The sequence below is a fragment of the Odocoileus virginianus genome, chromosome 33 (genome assembly GCF_023699985.2).
Source record: "Odocoileus virginianus isolate 20LAN1187 ecotype Illinois chromosome 33, Ovbor_1.2, whole genome shotgun sequence".
In the NCBI taxonomy this organism is placed as follows: Eukaryota; Metazoa; Chordata; class Mammalia; order Artiodactyla; family Cervidae; genus Odocoileus; species Odocoileus virginianus.
In genome coordinates this window covers 9,825,316-9,839,686 of record NC_069706.1, presented here as the reverse complement: position 1 = coordinate 9,839,686, position 14,371 = coordinate 9,825,316, and the positions used below count along the sequence as shown (strand labels likewise).

Below are 14,371 nucleotides of genomic sequence, written 5' to 3'. Positions count from 1 at the left end.
AGATCTTGACCTCATTATACACTCATTGTAATACATTAGCATGAGCTAAGTGACACTCACCCACCAGCCTCATGACAGCTCCAAGGCTGACCATCAAAGGACAAAATTGGGCGGTGGCCCAATTCCTGGAATCCTCCCACTCATTAGCCTATGAAGTTACCCAGCTCATAAAAATGAACCACCCCATATTTCACGGTCTTTCACCATCTGAGATGGCCAACACTCTATCTATGGAATGTATATATCTCTAAATAAATTCACTTCTATCACTTTGTCTCTCATTGAATTCTCTTTGCCATGAGACATAAAGAACCTGAACTTCATGAAGTCCTGAGACCAGGTGAAAATGTCAGACATTCACTGTGTCCGACTCTTTGCAACACCATGGACAGAAGCCCACCAGGGTCCTCTGTCCATGGAATTCTCCAGGCAAGAATACTGGAGTGGGTTGCCATGACCTTCTCTAGGCGATCTTACGGACCCAGGGATTGAACTCAGGTCTCCTGTATTGCAGGCAGATTCTTTACCCCCTAAGTCGCCAGAAAAGATGAGGCGAGGTGTGCAATCTCAATTAAAAGACAGTGGGTTCAAGTCCCAGTGTGAGTTGCATGGTTTCATTAAGTGAACATGGGCTTTCCTTCATAATTCTGGTGCCTTCTTCAGTTGTTTTCCCCAGATGAAACCATGCTTACCAGTTCCCACTGGGTCCTTCCAGAGAGTTCTATATGTTCAGTTCAGTTCAGTTGCTCAGTCATGTCTGACTCTTTGCAACCCCATTAACCGCAGCACGCCAGACCTCCCTGTCCATCACCAACTCCTGGAGTTCACCCAAACCCTTGTCCATTGAGTCGATGATGCCATTCAACCATCTCATCCTCTGCCGTCCCCTTCTCCTCCTGCCCTCAATCTTTGCCAGCATCAGGGTCTTTTCAAATGAGTCAGCTCTTCGCACCAGGTGGCCACAGTATTGGAGTTTCAGCTTCAACATCAGTCCTACCAGTGAACACCCAGGACTGATCTCCTTTAGGATGGACTGGTTGGATCTCCTTGCAGTCCAAGGGACTCTCAAGAGTCTTCTCTATACATTAACAAGTGGATTTTCTCTCTCCTATCTTTTAACATACAACCATGGCATAAAACCTGCAATACCCTGCATCTTGTGTTTTTTTTTTTCTTTAACAAAATATTACAGATCTGGCCCATTTTTTCCCCCTAAAGTTACACATTACTCCATTCATTGTGTGGATGTAATTCTCTGTGTAATTCACCTGACCTTGTACAAAGGACAGGGTGGTGGCCTCTAGCCTCGAGCTATCACAAGCAATGATGCTGTGAATGAGCTTGTGGATTTGTAAGCAGATAGGAGGTCTTCAGAGAAAGGGAACCAGACATGACTTTCTTGACCAAAAAGAAGCCATTTTTAGCCTAAAGCCATCTTGTGATCTAGGCCTGGCCACAAGGCTTGCCCTTGAACAGGGCTCAGTAATTAATGTTCTTAAGGGAAGTGAAGAAATGCAGGAGCAAAGGAAAGGCAGTCAGGAAACAATAGTTTAGCAATAAAACGGAATCCCACTTCCTCCTCAAGGGATGTACATAACAGTCGCTACCTCTTTGCGTTCTGTAGAAACTAAGGCTCCCACCTAGGTGGAAGGTGGAGTGATGATGTCAGCTTTCCTGATTTCAGTCAACTACAGCTTGGGCTCTGCTGACCTTGGTCCCAACTCTATGCTGAGTTCTCCTCCAAGCCCCTTCATGAATATGCATGTACTCTTAACTTAAAACTCCCCCAGTTTTGCTGTTCGGTAGACACTGCTTTGGGAAAGACAGACTGGTATTCTCCTTACTTGAAAAAGTAATGAATCCTCCCTTCTCTTAATCTCTGGCTTGGTTGTGTCATTTGGCCTGACACCCACCAAGAGGTGAGCCCAGTTCTCAGGTAACAGATTTATTGTTTTTTCCCTCGAGCAAGTACAGTGGTGGTCAGGTGGCTCCTAAAGATATCCACGCACAAGACCCAGGAGCCTGTGAGTATCTTATGGCCCAAGGCCAGGAGGACTTTGCAGATGGGGTTAAGTTTATGGGCTTTAATATAGGGAGAGTATCCTGGATTATCTGGGTGGTTTCAAGGTGTTCAACTTAAGGGAGTGGGAGTGAACATCACTCAGTCGTGTCCAACTCTTTGTGTCCATGGAATCCTCCAGGCCAGAGTACTGGAGTGGATAGCCTTTCCCTTCTCCAGGGGATCTTCCCAACTCAGGGGTCGAACCCAGGTCTCCCACATTGCAGGCAGACTCTTTACCAGCTGAGCCACAAGGGAAGCCCAAGAATACTGGAGTGGGTAGCCTAACCCTTCTCCAGCGGATCTTCCAACCCAGGAATTGAACCAGGGTCTCCTGCATCGCAGGTGGATTCTTTACCAACTGAGTTATGAGGGAAGCCTCCAGGTAAACTGAAGAATGACCCCCAAATATATTCACATTCTGATCTCCCAAGGCCTTGTACCTGTGGCCTGAGGGGCAGGATTCAACAGGTAAGAACCTTGAGATGGGGTTCCTGGATTATCCTGGTGGACCCATTGTCATCACAGTGGTCCTTGAGAGAGGGAAACAGGAGAAGTCAGAACTGGAGGAGCAGGTGTACCAGGACTGAAGCAGAGACTGGAGTAATGGATCTTAAGATGAAAGAAGGGGCCATAAGCCAGAGAATGTAGGAAGCCTCCAGAAGGTGGTAAAGGCAAGGAAATAGATTCTCTCCCCTCAGAGCCTCCAGAAGAAATCAGTCCAGACAGCATCTTGATTTTAGCCCAGGGAGATAGATCCTTGTCAGACATCTGATCTCCAGAACAGTAAGAGAATAAATGCCTGTGGTCGTAAGTCACTGTTTCTGGTAATTTATTATCATAGCAACCATAGGAAACATACTCCCAATCTATCACGTGAGCAGATAATTTCTCTGGCTGGAGGCAGAAAGATGTAATGGAAGGAAATACTCAAAGCACACAAGGGAGCATGAGGAAGTCCTGAAAAGGAAAGTGGGCAGGCTCTGGAAGCAAAGTCAGGCTTCCAACTGGAAATGGATGCCTCAGTCCCACAGCTGCAAGTAACTGTGTGCCGCCAACAACCTGGATGAGCTTGGAAGCAGATTCATCCTGTGAAATAGAATTCATATTTTATGGCAAGAAAACTTGAAACATAAAAACATCTCTTCTGTTCTTTGGCCTCCCTTGGCCCCTCTGTGCATTGTGTATCTGCATTATGAATCTGTTGCAGTTCAGTCACTCAGTCGTGTCCGACTCTTTGTAACCCCAAGGACTGCAGCATGCCAGGCTTCCCTGTCCATCCCCAACTTCTGGAGCTTGCTCAAACTCATTCCATTGAGTTGGTGATGTCATCCAACTATCTCATCCTCGGTCATCCCCTTCTCCTGCCTTCAATCTTTCCCAGCATCAGTGTCTTTTCCTTTTGCAGGGAGGAGGCCAATTCTGACTCCATGTTGGAACTGTTTCTTTGACTTGCCTTTCGTTGCTTTTGTTGTTATCATCCAGAATGGTTTGCCTCAGAACATTCTGCCTGACTGTTAAATGCAAGTGCCTTTGTTCAGAACCCTGTCCACGTGTAGATGGCAGGAAGGAAGACATTAACACATCCCATGCCTGAGGTTTGCCATTCTAGGAGATGTTTGCAAGATTAATGGCCTTTTTACTTTACTTCCTCATTTCCTCTTATCTCTGATCTATATAAGAACCTGGCATCCAGACCTCAATAAAATAGTTATTTTGAGGCACTAGCCTGCCATCTTCTAGGTCTGCGGGCTCCCCGATTAAAGTCTCTTCCTTGCCTCAACACTTCGTATTCCGGATACCTTGGCCTGTCATGCGGTGTGAGCTTGGACTCAGTAACAAATTGACCAAACTTCTTCTATTAGCAGCATCGCCTGAAAAAACACACTCCACCTGAAAGCTGAGAGTTGTTTTATTTGGTGGAAACTTTTAGGACTTCAAGCCCAGGGGACCGCATCTCAACGAACCCCGAGATGATTGCTCTGAGAAGGAAATAGGGAGGGCGGTGGAGGAGTCAGGTTAAATAGAAGTTTGCAACAGAGGGCGGGTAGTCTGAGCATCAAAAGATTTTTGTTAGTTAATGAAAACTAGATATCTCAAGGAATTTAGCGCTTCTCTATGTATGGGAATCTGGGTTCAACTGAAATCATTTCTTTAATATGCATCTCAACCATCTGGGGACAGTACCCTCTGATTTTTCATATCCTTAGTTCCTTGCTCACTGTAGCGAGTGGTAGCAGCCTAAAGACTTTAGGATCACAGAGATTGTTCTTTCTGGATGCCACTGGGGCTCAGAAATTCACTTTGGAGGGCTGGAATCACTAATAACTGTGACGTCCTTGTTTACTGAAATGGCAGGAAATACTCCATTTCTCAGCAGGAATACCTGCTCCACCATAAAGAGCAACATTCTCCCAGCATAAACAAGACAACTCCTTAAAAGATAACATTTCTTCTTGAGTTTTTAAGGGCTCACACGACCTACTACAATGATGCTTCGATCTAGACTGTAAACTGTCAGTGATGTCTTCTGATGTATGGTCCTCTGTCTCAAAAATATTATAAAACTATGCTTTGACTTCTAATGGGAATAATAGTTCTCAGAGCTTTCTGAGGTGCTCTTCCTGGGTTTGCTCAAATAAAATTGTCCATTTCTTTCTTAGAATGACTAATTTTTCATCAACAATCCCTAGAGCCTCCAGGAAGGAACACAGCCCTTGGTGGATTAATAAATGGCACATCTAAGAACACTGAAGTAGTATGCAGCTGTAGAAAAGAACAAGTCAGATCTGTGATGTTTTGTTAAAGAAAAAAATAGACACAGTGTTGCATGTTTTAGGTCACCATTATACATTAAAAGACAAGACTGAAGGAAGAAAGAATGTGTGGCTTTGCTTGGCAACGTGTAAAATTCCCTGGGAGGATCCACCAGGAAAAAGTAACGCCTTGATCTCAGCCTGTGAGGTCTGCAGCAACTGAGCTGTTGTTGGCGCTTGTCGCTCTTCTGTCCTCCAAGACTTTGAGATCATAAATGGGTGTTGTTTTAAGCCACTGAACTGGTGCTAATGTGTTATAGCAGTAGTAGGAACCTAGGTAATTCCAAAAAGTATCTTTTGTACATGCAGGTCAAAAGCAAGTGCATTTAAATTTTCTTGTTCAGTCACCAAGTTGTGTCTGACTTTTGGGGACCCTATGGACTGTAGCATGCCAGGCTTACCTGTCCTTCACTATCTCCTGGAGTTGGCTCAAACTCATGTCCATTGAGTCGGTGATGCCATCCAGCCACCTCATCCTCTGTCGTCCCCTTCTCCTCCTGCCGTCAAACTTTCCCAGCATCAGGGTCTTTTCCAATGAGTCAGCTCTTCACATCAGGTGGCCAATTGGAGCTTCAGCATCAGTCCTTTTGATGAATATTCAGGGTTGGTTTCCTTTAGGATTGCATGGTTTGATCTCCTTGCTGTCCAAGGGGCTCTCAATTAAATTTTAGCAGCTGCTAAATTTCCTCCTCAAAGCTTGTGCTCATTTCTGCCCTGCTATAGTGCATGGGCACCTACCGACCTGGAGAGTTCCTCTTTCAGTATCCGATTATTTTGCCTTTTCATACTGTTCATGGGGCTCTCAAGGCAAGCATACTGAAGTGGTTTGCCATTCCCTTCTCCAGGGGACCACATTCTGTCAGCCCTCTCCACCCTGACCCGTCCGTCTTGGGTGGCCCCACACGGCATGGCTTAGTTTCACTGAGTTAGACAAGACAGTGGTTCATGTGATCAGATTGCAGAAAGTGAAGAGGAACTAAAAAGCCTCTTGATGAAAGTGAAAGAAGAGAGTGAAAAAGTTGACTTTTGAAGCTCAACATTCAGAAAACTAAGATCACAGCATCTGGTCCCATCACTTCATGGGAAATAGATGGGGAAGCAGTAGAAACAGTGTCAGACTTTATTTTGGGGGGCTCCAAGATCACTGCAGATGGTGACTGCAGCCATGAAATTAAAAGACGCTTACTCCTTGGAAGGAAACTTATGACCAACATAGATAGCATATTAAAAAGCAGAGACATCACTTTGCCAACAAAGGTCCATCTGGTCAAGGCTATGGTTTTTCCAGTGGTCATGTATGGATGTCAGAGTTGGACTCTGAAGAAAGCTGAGCGCCTAAAAATTGATGCTTTTCAACTGTGGTGTTGGAGAAGACTTTTGAGAGTCCCTTGGACTGCAAGGAGATCCAACCAGTCCATCCTAAAGGAGCTCAGTCCTGGGTGTTCATTGGAAGGACTGATGATGAAGCTGAAACTCCAGTTTTTTGGCCACCTCATGCAAAGAGTTGACTCACTGGGAAAGACCCTGATGCTGGGAGGGACTGGGGGCAGGAAGAGAAGGGGACGACAGAGGATGAGATGACTGGATGGCATCACCAACTCTATGGATATGAGTTGGAGTAAGCTCCAGGAGTTGGTGATGGACAGGGAGCCCCCTGGCGTGCTGCGATTCATGGGGTCGCAAAGAGTCGGACACGACTGGGCGGCTGAACTGAACTGAACTGATAGTGCATGGGATGCTTGCTTCCCCGCACTGTAGCCATTTATCACAGTGCTTTATCTTGGTCTATCTGGCAGAAGAACAGGATATCACACGTAGACCTAGGAAGTTTTATTGAGGTATAATCGACATACAGCAAACCACACATATTTAATGAGTACAATGTGATACATTTTGACATGTTTATGCCAGTAGAACCATGATCACAATCAACATTGGGAAAACACTCATTACCCAGAAATTTCCTCATTCTTTGTGATGCAAATTCCTCTTTCCATGCAACCAATGATTTGCTTTCCAAATTTTCAGTTTCTAGTATTTCATGTAAACGGAGACACAGTTCTCCCCACTCCAGCATCTTTCAGAATAATTATTTTTAGGTTCATCTATGTCCATGTATATACCAATAGTTTCTCTTTATGACTGAATAGTGCTTCATTGTATGGATTTACTACACCGTGTTTATTCATTCACCTACTGATGGACATTTGGGTTGCTTCCAGTTTTGAGCTTTATAAGCAAAGCTGTTATAAATATTCATGTCCAAGTCTTTGCATGGACCTATGCTTTCTTTACTGTTGGTTAATTATCTCAGAACAAGCTTTGCACAGTGGCAGTATCGTAGCCAATGAGGTTTATCCAAGGCATGATTATTGCTAATTGAAAATGTTTCCCTAATTATCTCAGAACAGAGTGGGTGGGTCAAACAGCAGGGATATATTTGACTTTTGGAGAAACTCACCCGGTAGCTTTATTTTGTATTTCTTTTATGGCTGAGGTCAAGCATCTTTAGTTTGATAAAAATTTATTTCTGCATTGTTTTCTGTGGATAGGATGCTCATATACTCTGCCGTTAAGTTATCTGTCTCTAACTATTTGTAGTGATGCTTTCATCATGTGGTAACTCTCACGTGTACTTGGTTCCTTTCGGGCCTCACTTTTCTGCTTAAATGTAATATGGAGCCAGAGGACACTTGAACAGTAATTTACCACCCCTTCATTTTGCCAGTGAATAAATGAGTCCAGACAGGTCAGGTGACTTTTCTAAGATCACACCGCTAAATGAAAAAGTAAAGAGATGGGCCATCCCTCCCCACCAACCCCGGTGTTTACAGTCACACTAGTAATCAATGTGGAGCAGTCTTTACTTCAAAGATAAAAAATATGGCAGAAAATAGAAGTCACACAGTGTCTGGTCTCAGATCACAATGGAATCAAACTCTAAATCAATAGAAAAACCGCTAGAGAAATCCTCAAATACCTGGAGACTGAAACACACACTTCTAAATAACACATGAGCCAAAAAAGGAGTCTCAAGAGAAAGTTTTAAGTATTTTGAACTAAATGAAAATGCAGCTTGTCAAAATGTGTGGGATTCAATGAAAGAAGTGCTTACAGGGGGATTTATAACACTGAGCGCATAAATGAGAAAAGGAGAAATATCTAAGGTCAAGAAATTTCCTCTTCCTGAGGAAATGAGAGAAAGAAGAGCAAATTGTAGGAAGCAGAAGAAGAGAAGGGGTAAAAATGAGAGCAGAAACCAGTGAAGTTGGGACAGGAAACCAGAGAGAATCAACAGACCCAAAATCTAGTTCCTAGAAAAGATAAGTCAAATTGACAAGCCTCTAGCCAGAGTAAATAAGGAAAAAGAGAAAGGACACAAATTGCTAACAGAATAAATGAGGGATGAGACATCTTTACAGATCCCATGGACATTAAAAGGATAGTCAAGAAATATAAACAACTCTATGCCCACAAATCTAATAAACTAGATGAAATGGACCAATTCCTTGAAAGACATGGTCTGCCAAACCCACACATGAGAGAATAAACAATCTAAACACACATATCTTTTACAGAAATTGAATCAAGAATTCATAACCTTCCAACACAGAAATTATCAGACCAAGTAGGTTCACTGATGGATTCTACCAAACATTTAAGGAAGAAATTACACCAATTTTCTACATTCTCTTTCAGAAGATAGAAGCAGAGGGAATAATTCCTAATGAATTCTAGGAGGCCAACATTACCCTATGGAAATCAAAGATGCTAAAAGAAAAGGAAATTACAAAACAATATCTTTTATGAATCTAAATGCAAAAAAAAAAAAATCAGCAAAATATTAGAAAATCAAATCCAGCAATCCAAGCTTTCCCCCTGAGATCAGGTTCAAGACAAGCACATCTCTCTTCACTACTCCTTTTCAATGTCTTATTGACAACACTAGGTAATGGAAAAATATAAGCGAAGGATATACAAGGAAGAAATAAAACTGTCTTTCTTCGCAGATAACATGATCACCTATATAGAAAATTTGAAATTATCAACCAAAAGAAAATCTGAAACTATTAAGCAATTATAGCAAGATTGCAGGATGTAAGATTAATATACAATAGGGACTTCTTTGGTGGTCGAGTGGTGAGGACTCTATACTGGCAGTGTTGGGCGTGTGGGTTCAATCCCTGATTGGGGAACTAAGATCCCATGTGCCATGAAGCCCAGACAAAAGATTAAAAAGTTTAATATACAGCAGCCAACTGCTTTCCTATCTACTAGCAATGAACATATGGAATTTGAAATTAAAATCGATTTCATTTATTTTGTGTGTACTCAAACGTGTCTGACTCTTTGTGACGTCATGGACCGTAGCCTGCCAGGCAACACGCAGTTGCAAAAGACCCAGAGTAGCTAATACAATATTGGAGGAGAAAAAGTGGGACGATTGACACTACTTGATTTCAAGACTTAAAGCTACAGAATTCAAGAGTGTGATATTGGTATTAGATAGATCAGCAGAACCCAGAAATAGGCCCTTATAAATATAGTCAACTAATCTTAGGGATAGGTGCAAAGGCAATAGAATGGAACAACGATAGTCTTTTTAATAAGTGGTGCTGGAACACTTAGGAAAAAAAGAAACTAGACACAGACCTCACACCTTTCACAAAAATTGGCTCAAAATGGATCACAGATGTAAGTCACAACGATAAAACTCTTAGAAAAAAATCTAGATGACCTGGGATTTGATGATGACTTTTTAGATATAACACCAAAGACACGATCTATGGAAGAAAAAAATTGATAAGCTGGAATTAAGTAAAATATAAAATGTCTGCCTTGCAAAAGACACTGTCAAGAGAATGAAAAGATCAATTACAGACTGGGAGAAAATATTTGCAAAAAATACATCTGATCAAGGACTATTACCATAACATATCCAAAGAACCCTTGAAACAACAGTAAGAAACAATTAAAGTATGGGACAAAGACCTTAACAGACACCTCACTAAAAGAGGTGTACAGATGGCAAATAAGCATATGAAAAGATGCTTTGCATCATATGTCATCAGGGAAATGAAAGTTAAAACAATGATGAATACCATTACATATTTATTTATTTAGGATGTGCTGTGTAGCATGTGGAATCTTAGTTCCCCAGCTAGGAACTGAACTCAGGCCAAGGCCGTAAAAGCCCAGAATCGTAACTATTAAGCAACCAGCAAACTCCCAGTACAGCTACTTTGGAAAACAGTTCAGTGATTTCTTACAAAATTAATTATAGTCTCACCATATGATCCAGCAATTTACTGGATCATATTACTATTTACCCAAGTGAACTGAAAGCTTATATCCACACAAATCTCCACATGGATGTTTATAGTGGCTTTAGTGTAATTGCTAATATTTAGGAGCAACCAAGGGGTCCTTCAGTAGGTGAAACAAACGGTGGTACACCTAGACAACGAAGTATGATTCACCTGTAAAGGGAAATGAGCTATCAAGCCATGAAAAAGACATGGAACTTAAGTGCATATTGCTACATGAAAGAAGCCAATGCGAGTAGGCTATGTACTGTGTGATTCCAATTACATGGCATTTTGGAGAAGGCAAACCAAGGAGACAGGAAAAACATCAGTGGTTACTGGGGACTCAGGGAAAGAGGGATGAGCAGGCAGATTGCAGATTTTTTAGGGCGGTTATATGATACTAGAATGGCAGATATATGTCATCAGACATATGTCCAAACCCATAGAATTTTCAGCACCCAGTGAACCCTAAGGTAAACAATGGACTTTAGATGGTAATGATCTGTCATCAAAGGTTCATCGGAGGTAACAAATGTACCTTTCTGATGGGTGATATTAACAATGGGGAAGGCTATGCATGCACGAGGACAGGGAGTATTTGGGAAATCTCTATGCCTTCTTGTTGCTTTTGCCATGAACCAAAAACTGCTCTGAAAAATAAGGTCTTGGGAAACATGGCTCAAGTGTTCATAAAGGGTAAACCGCCTATAAAAGTCTTGACCCACGTAAGAAGAGCTCACTGCGCCCCCTACCGGTCTGTTCTCCACCGTGAGGCATCTCCCGCCACAGTTCTGTAAAATCATGCTGTCTTTGTTGTTCAGTGCTTCACTCGTGTCTGACTCTGTGTGACCCCATGGACTGCAGCATGCCAGGCTTCCCTGTCCTTCACTATCTCCTGGAGTTTGCTCAGATTCATTTCCATTGAGTCGATGATGCCATCCAACCATCTCATCCTCTGAGTCCCCTTCTCCTGCCTTCAGTCTTTCCCAGCATCAGGGTCTTTTCCAGTGAGTCAGCTCTTCGTATCAGGTGGCCAAAGGATTGGAGCTCTAGTTTCAGCATCAGTCCTTCCAATGAATATTCAGGGTTGATTTCCTTTAGGATGGACTGGTTGCATCTCCTTGCAGTCCAAGGGACTCTCAAGAGTCTTCTCCAGCAATACGGTTCAAAAGCATCAGTTCTTAGGCACTCAGCTTTCTTTATGGTCCAACTCTCACATCCATACATGACCACTGGAAAAACCGTAGCTTTGACTAGATGGACATTAGTAGGCAAATAATGTCTCTGCTTTTTAATACGCTGTCTAGGTTTGTCATTGATTTTCTTCCAAGGAGCAAGTGTCTTTTAATTTCATGGCTGCAGTCACTGTCCACATTGGTTTTAAAAGCAGACTTCTTATTTTTGATAGCTCTGACTTGGGAGTGATGGGCCTTATTTTATCCTCTGCCTTATTTCAGTACTAGAAGCTCTCCTTCAGTTATTTGCCACCCCAATCCTGCAAGTTCTTTCAAGGAGGAAGCAGCTTAGTTTTTGGTGGGAGAATGAGGAGGTAGGAAGTCTTGTCTAGGAGAGGCTGATTGTGATTCAGATCCCTGAATCCTGGTGCTCCATCCAACCAGTGCATCAGGTTTTTGTCCAGTAATGACAGACACGGGGAAGCGAGGCCAGAGATTCTGGGAGCCCTACCCTGGTCAATTCCAGTAGGCTGGGTGATGGCAAACCCAGACGGTCATCAGAATGTCCTGGGGAGAGGAAGAGGGAGAGTCGCCCCCCCCACACCAGTGGTTCTCATTTTCCAGGCCTATACTGTGATGCTGTTATATTAATTGAGAAACATCATATGGAAAGTTGTACAGTTTTTTTTTTTTTTACCTTTGCTTTTTAAAAAAGTAATCTGTGTTTATTTGGCTGCATCAGGTCTTAGTCGCCGCACTCAGGAAACATGCAAAGGCTTGCTGAGGCACGTGGGGTCTAGTTCACTGACCAAGGGTGGAACCTAGCCCCCCTGTGTTGGTAGCGCGGAATCCTAACCACTGGACCACCAGGGAAGTCCCTGTAAGGTGTTCTTTCAGATGCCTGACTGTGAAAGGGGAAGGGATCTAGCCGTGTGGGCAGAGACCAGAGTCTCCTAGAGGAGAAGATGGACAAGATGACAACCACTGAGCAAAGCTGCTCACGTTAAATGATTTGGGACTCTGGAGCAACCCTGGGTTAAAATCTTCAGAAGCTGTGTGGCTTCGGGCAAGTGACTTAACCTCTCTGTGTCTCTTCTTTTTGTCTGTACAATGGGATGCTGCTAGTGCAACCTAGTGGGTTGTTGTTGGTGGGGGTGGGCAGTGGGGAGGTTTGACTGAATGAGTTAATATTCAATGAGTGCTTTGCCTTGTACATGTACAGGTTTTTAAAAAATTGAAATATGTTTGACACTTGACATTGGGTGAGTTTAAGGCATGTGACCCATTAGTTTGATACATTTATACTGCAATATTCTTGCCATTGTCACCTTAGCTAACACCTCTCTTGCATCGTCTATAATGTATTTTTTATAGTGTTGGGGAAAATTCAGATCTAGACTCTTAGCAAGTTCAGTGTTTACAATATCATTTTGTTGTCTGTAAACACTGTACTGTGTATTACGGTTCCAGGACTTATTTCTCTCCCAGTCACAAGTATGCAGTTTTCTAACAACGTTACTATCTAGTCTTCGAAGTCCTGGGAAAATCTCTCCTCCATAAGCTGTTCCTAGTGATTCCCTGACCAGGGCTCTCCTTAGTTCATTTCATGTTTTTTGCATGTGCATCTCATTTCTCTTCAAGAATTGTAGCTTCTCCAGGCCAGCCCAGTCGGATATTGTTTTCTGCTTTTTCTCACAGTATTTAGTAGCACCCCCCTGCCCACAACGCATCGTGGGGCCCCAGACAGCTGTAAGCTGAGTGGCCATTTCAGTCTTCAGCCTTGTGTGTTGGGAGTTTCTGTGCTCAGGCAATACAAATGCTTGAGCTGCAGGAGGGGAAATTACTGGTTTCAAAATATAAAAGAAAATGACTCGGGCTGCCACCACTGTTGGCTCAGTGGTACAGAATCCGCCTGCCAATGCAGGGGACACGGGTTCGATCCCTGGTCCAGGAAGATCCCACATGCCTCACAGCACCTAAGCTGGTGCACCACAACGGTTGAGTCTGTGCTCTGTAGCCTGTGAGTGGCAACTACTGAAGCCTGTGCGCCCAGAGCCTGTGTTCTGCAACAAGAGAAGCCTGCACACCACAACTAGAGGGTAGCCCCTGCTCACTGCAGCTCGAGATAAGCCCCCACAGCAGCAAAGATCCAGCACAGCCGTAAATAAATACATAAAATTTAAAAAAGAAAATGGCCCAAGTCTAAAAGCACAATTGGTTATTTCCATAGAACATAATGTGTCAGTCAAGTTGGTCTTCATTTCAGAAAGCTGCATTTAACTGTTAAGAGATGAATGAACAAACAAATGTGCTTTACCCATTCAATGGAACAATATTCAGCTATAAAAAGGAGTGAAATACTGACACAGGTTAGTACATGGCTGAACCTTGAAAACGTGGTGCTCAGTGAAAGAAGCCAGACACAACATGCCACGAGTTGAATGATTCCATTTCTAGGAAGTGTCCCAAAGAGGCAAATCCATGGAGACAGAAAGCAGATCACTGGTGACCAGGGACTGGGGTGACGGAAACGAAGAATGACTGCTTATGGCGGGTGGGGTTCTCCTTTTTGGTGATGAACATGCTCTAAAATTGGTTCTGGTGTTGGTGGTACAAGCCTGTGGGTACACCAGAACTATTGACCTGTGTACTTTAAATGGGAGGATTGTATGACTTATCTCAATGCACGTGTGCTCAGTCATGTCTGACTCTTTGCAACCCTATGGACTGTAGCTCACCAGGCTCCTCTGTCTGTGGGATTTTCCAGGCAAGAATACTGGAGTGGGTTGTCATTTACTTCTCCAGGGAATCTTCCCAACCCAGGGATCAAACCTGCATTTCCTGCATTGGCAGACGGATTCTTTACCACTCTGCCACCCATCTCAAAGGGGTTTGTAAAAAAGCATATTTGGGGCTTCCCTGGTGGTCCAGTGGTTAAGACTCTGCTTCCACTGAAGGGGGTGTGTGTTCAATCCCTGGTTAGGGAAGTTCCCTGCATGTCGCATCCCAGAA

At 43.3% G+C, this 14,371-nt stretch overlaps 1 non-coding gene across 1 annotated transcript; it reads left to right on the top strand.

Moving 5' to 3' along the window:
• The first annotated feature begins 7,193 nt into the window (after window positions 1-7,193).
• LOC139032897 (U4 spliceosomal RNA) lies at window positions 7,194-7,332 on the top strand. The gene has a single exon (XR_011485537.1). It is a non-coding gene; the product is annotated as a U4 spliceosomal RNA (small nuclear RNA).
• Window positions 7,333-14,371: the final 7,039 nt, after the last annotated feature.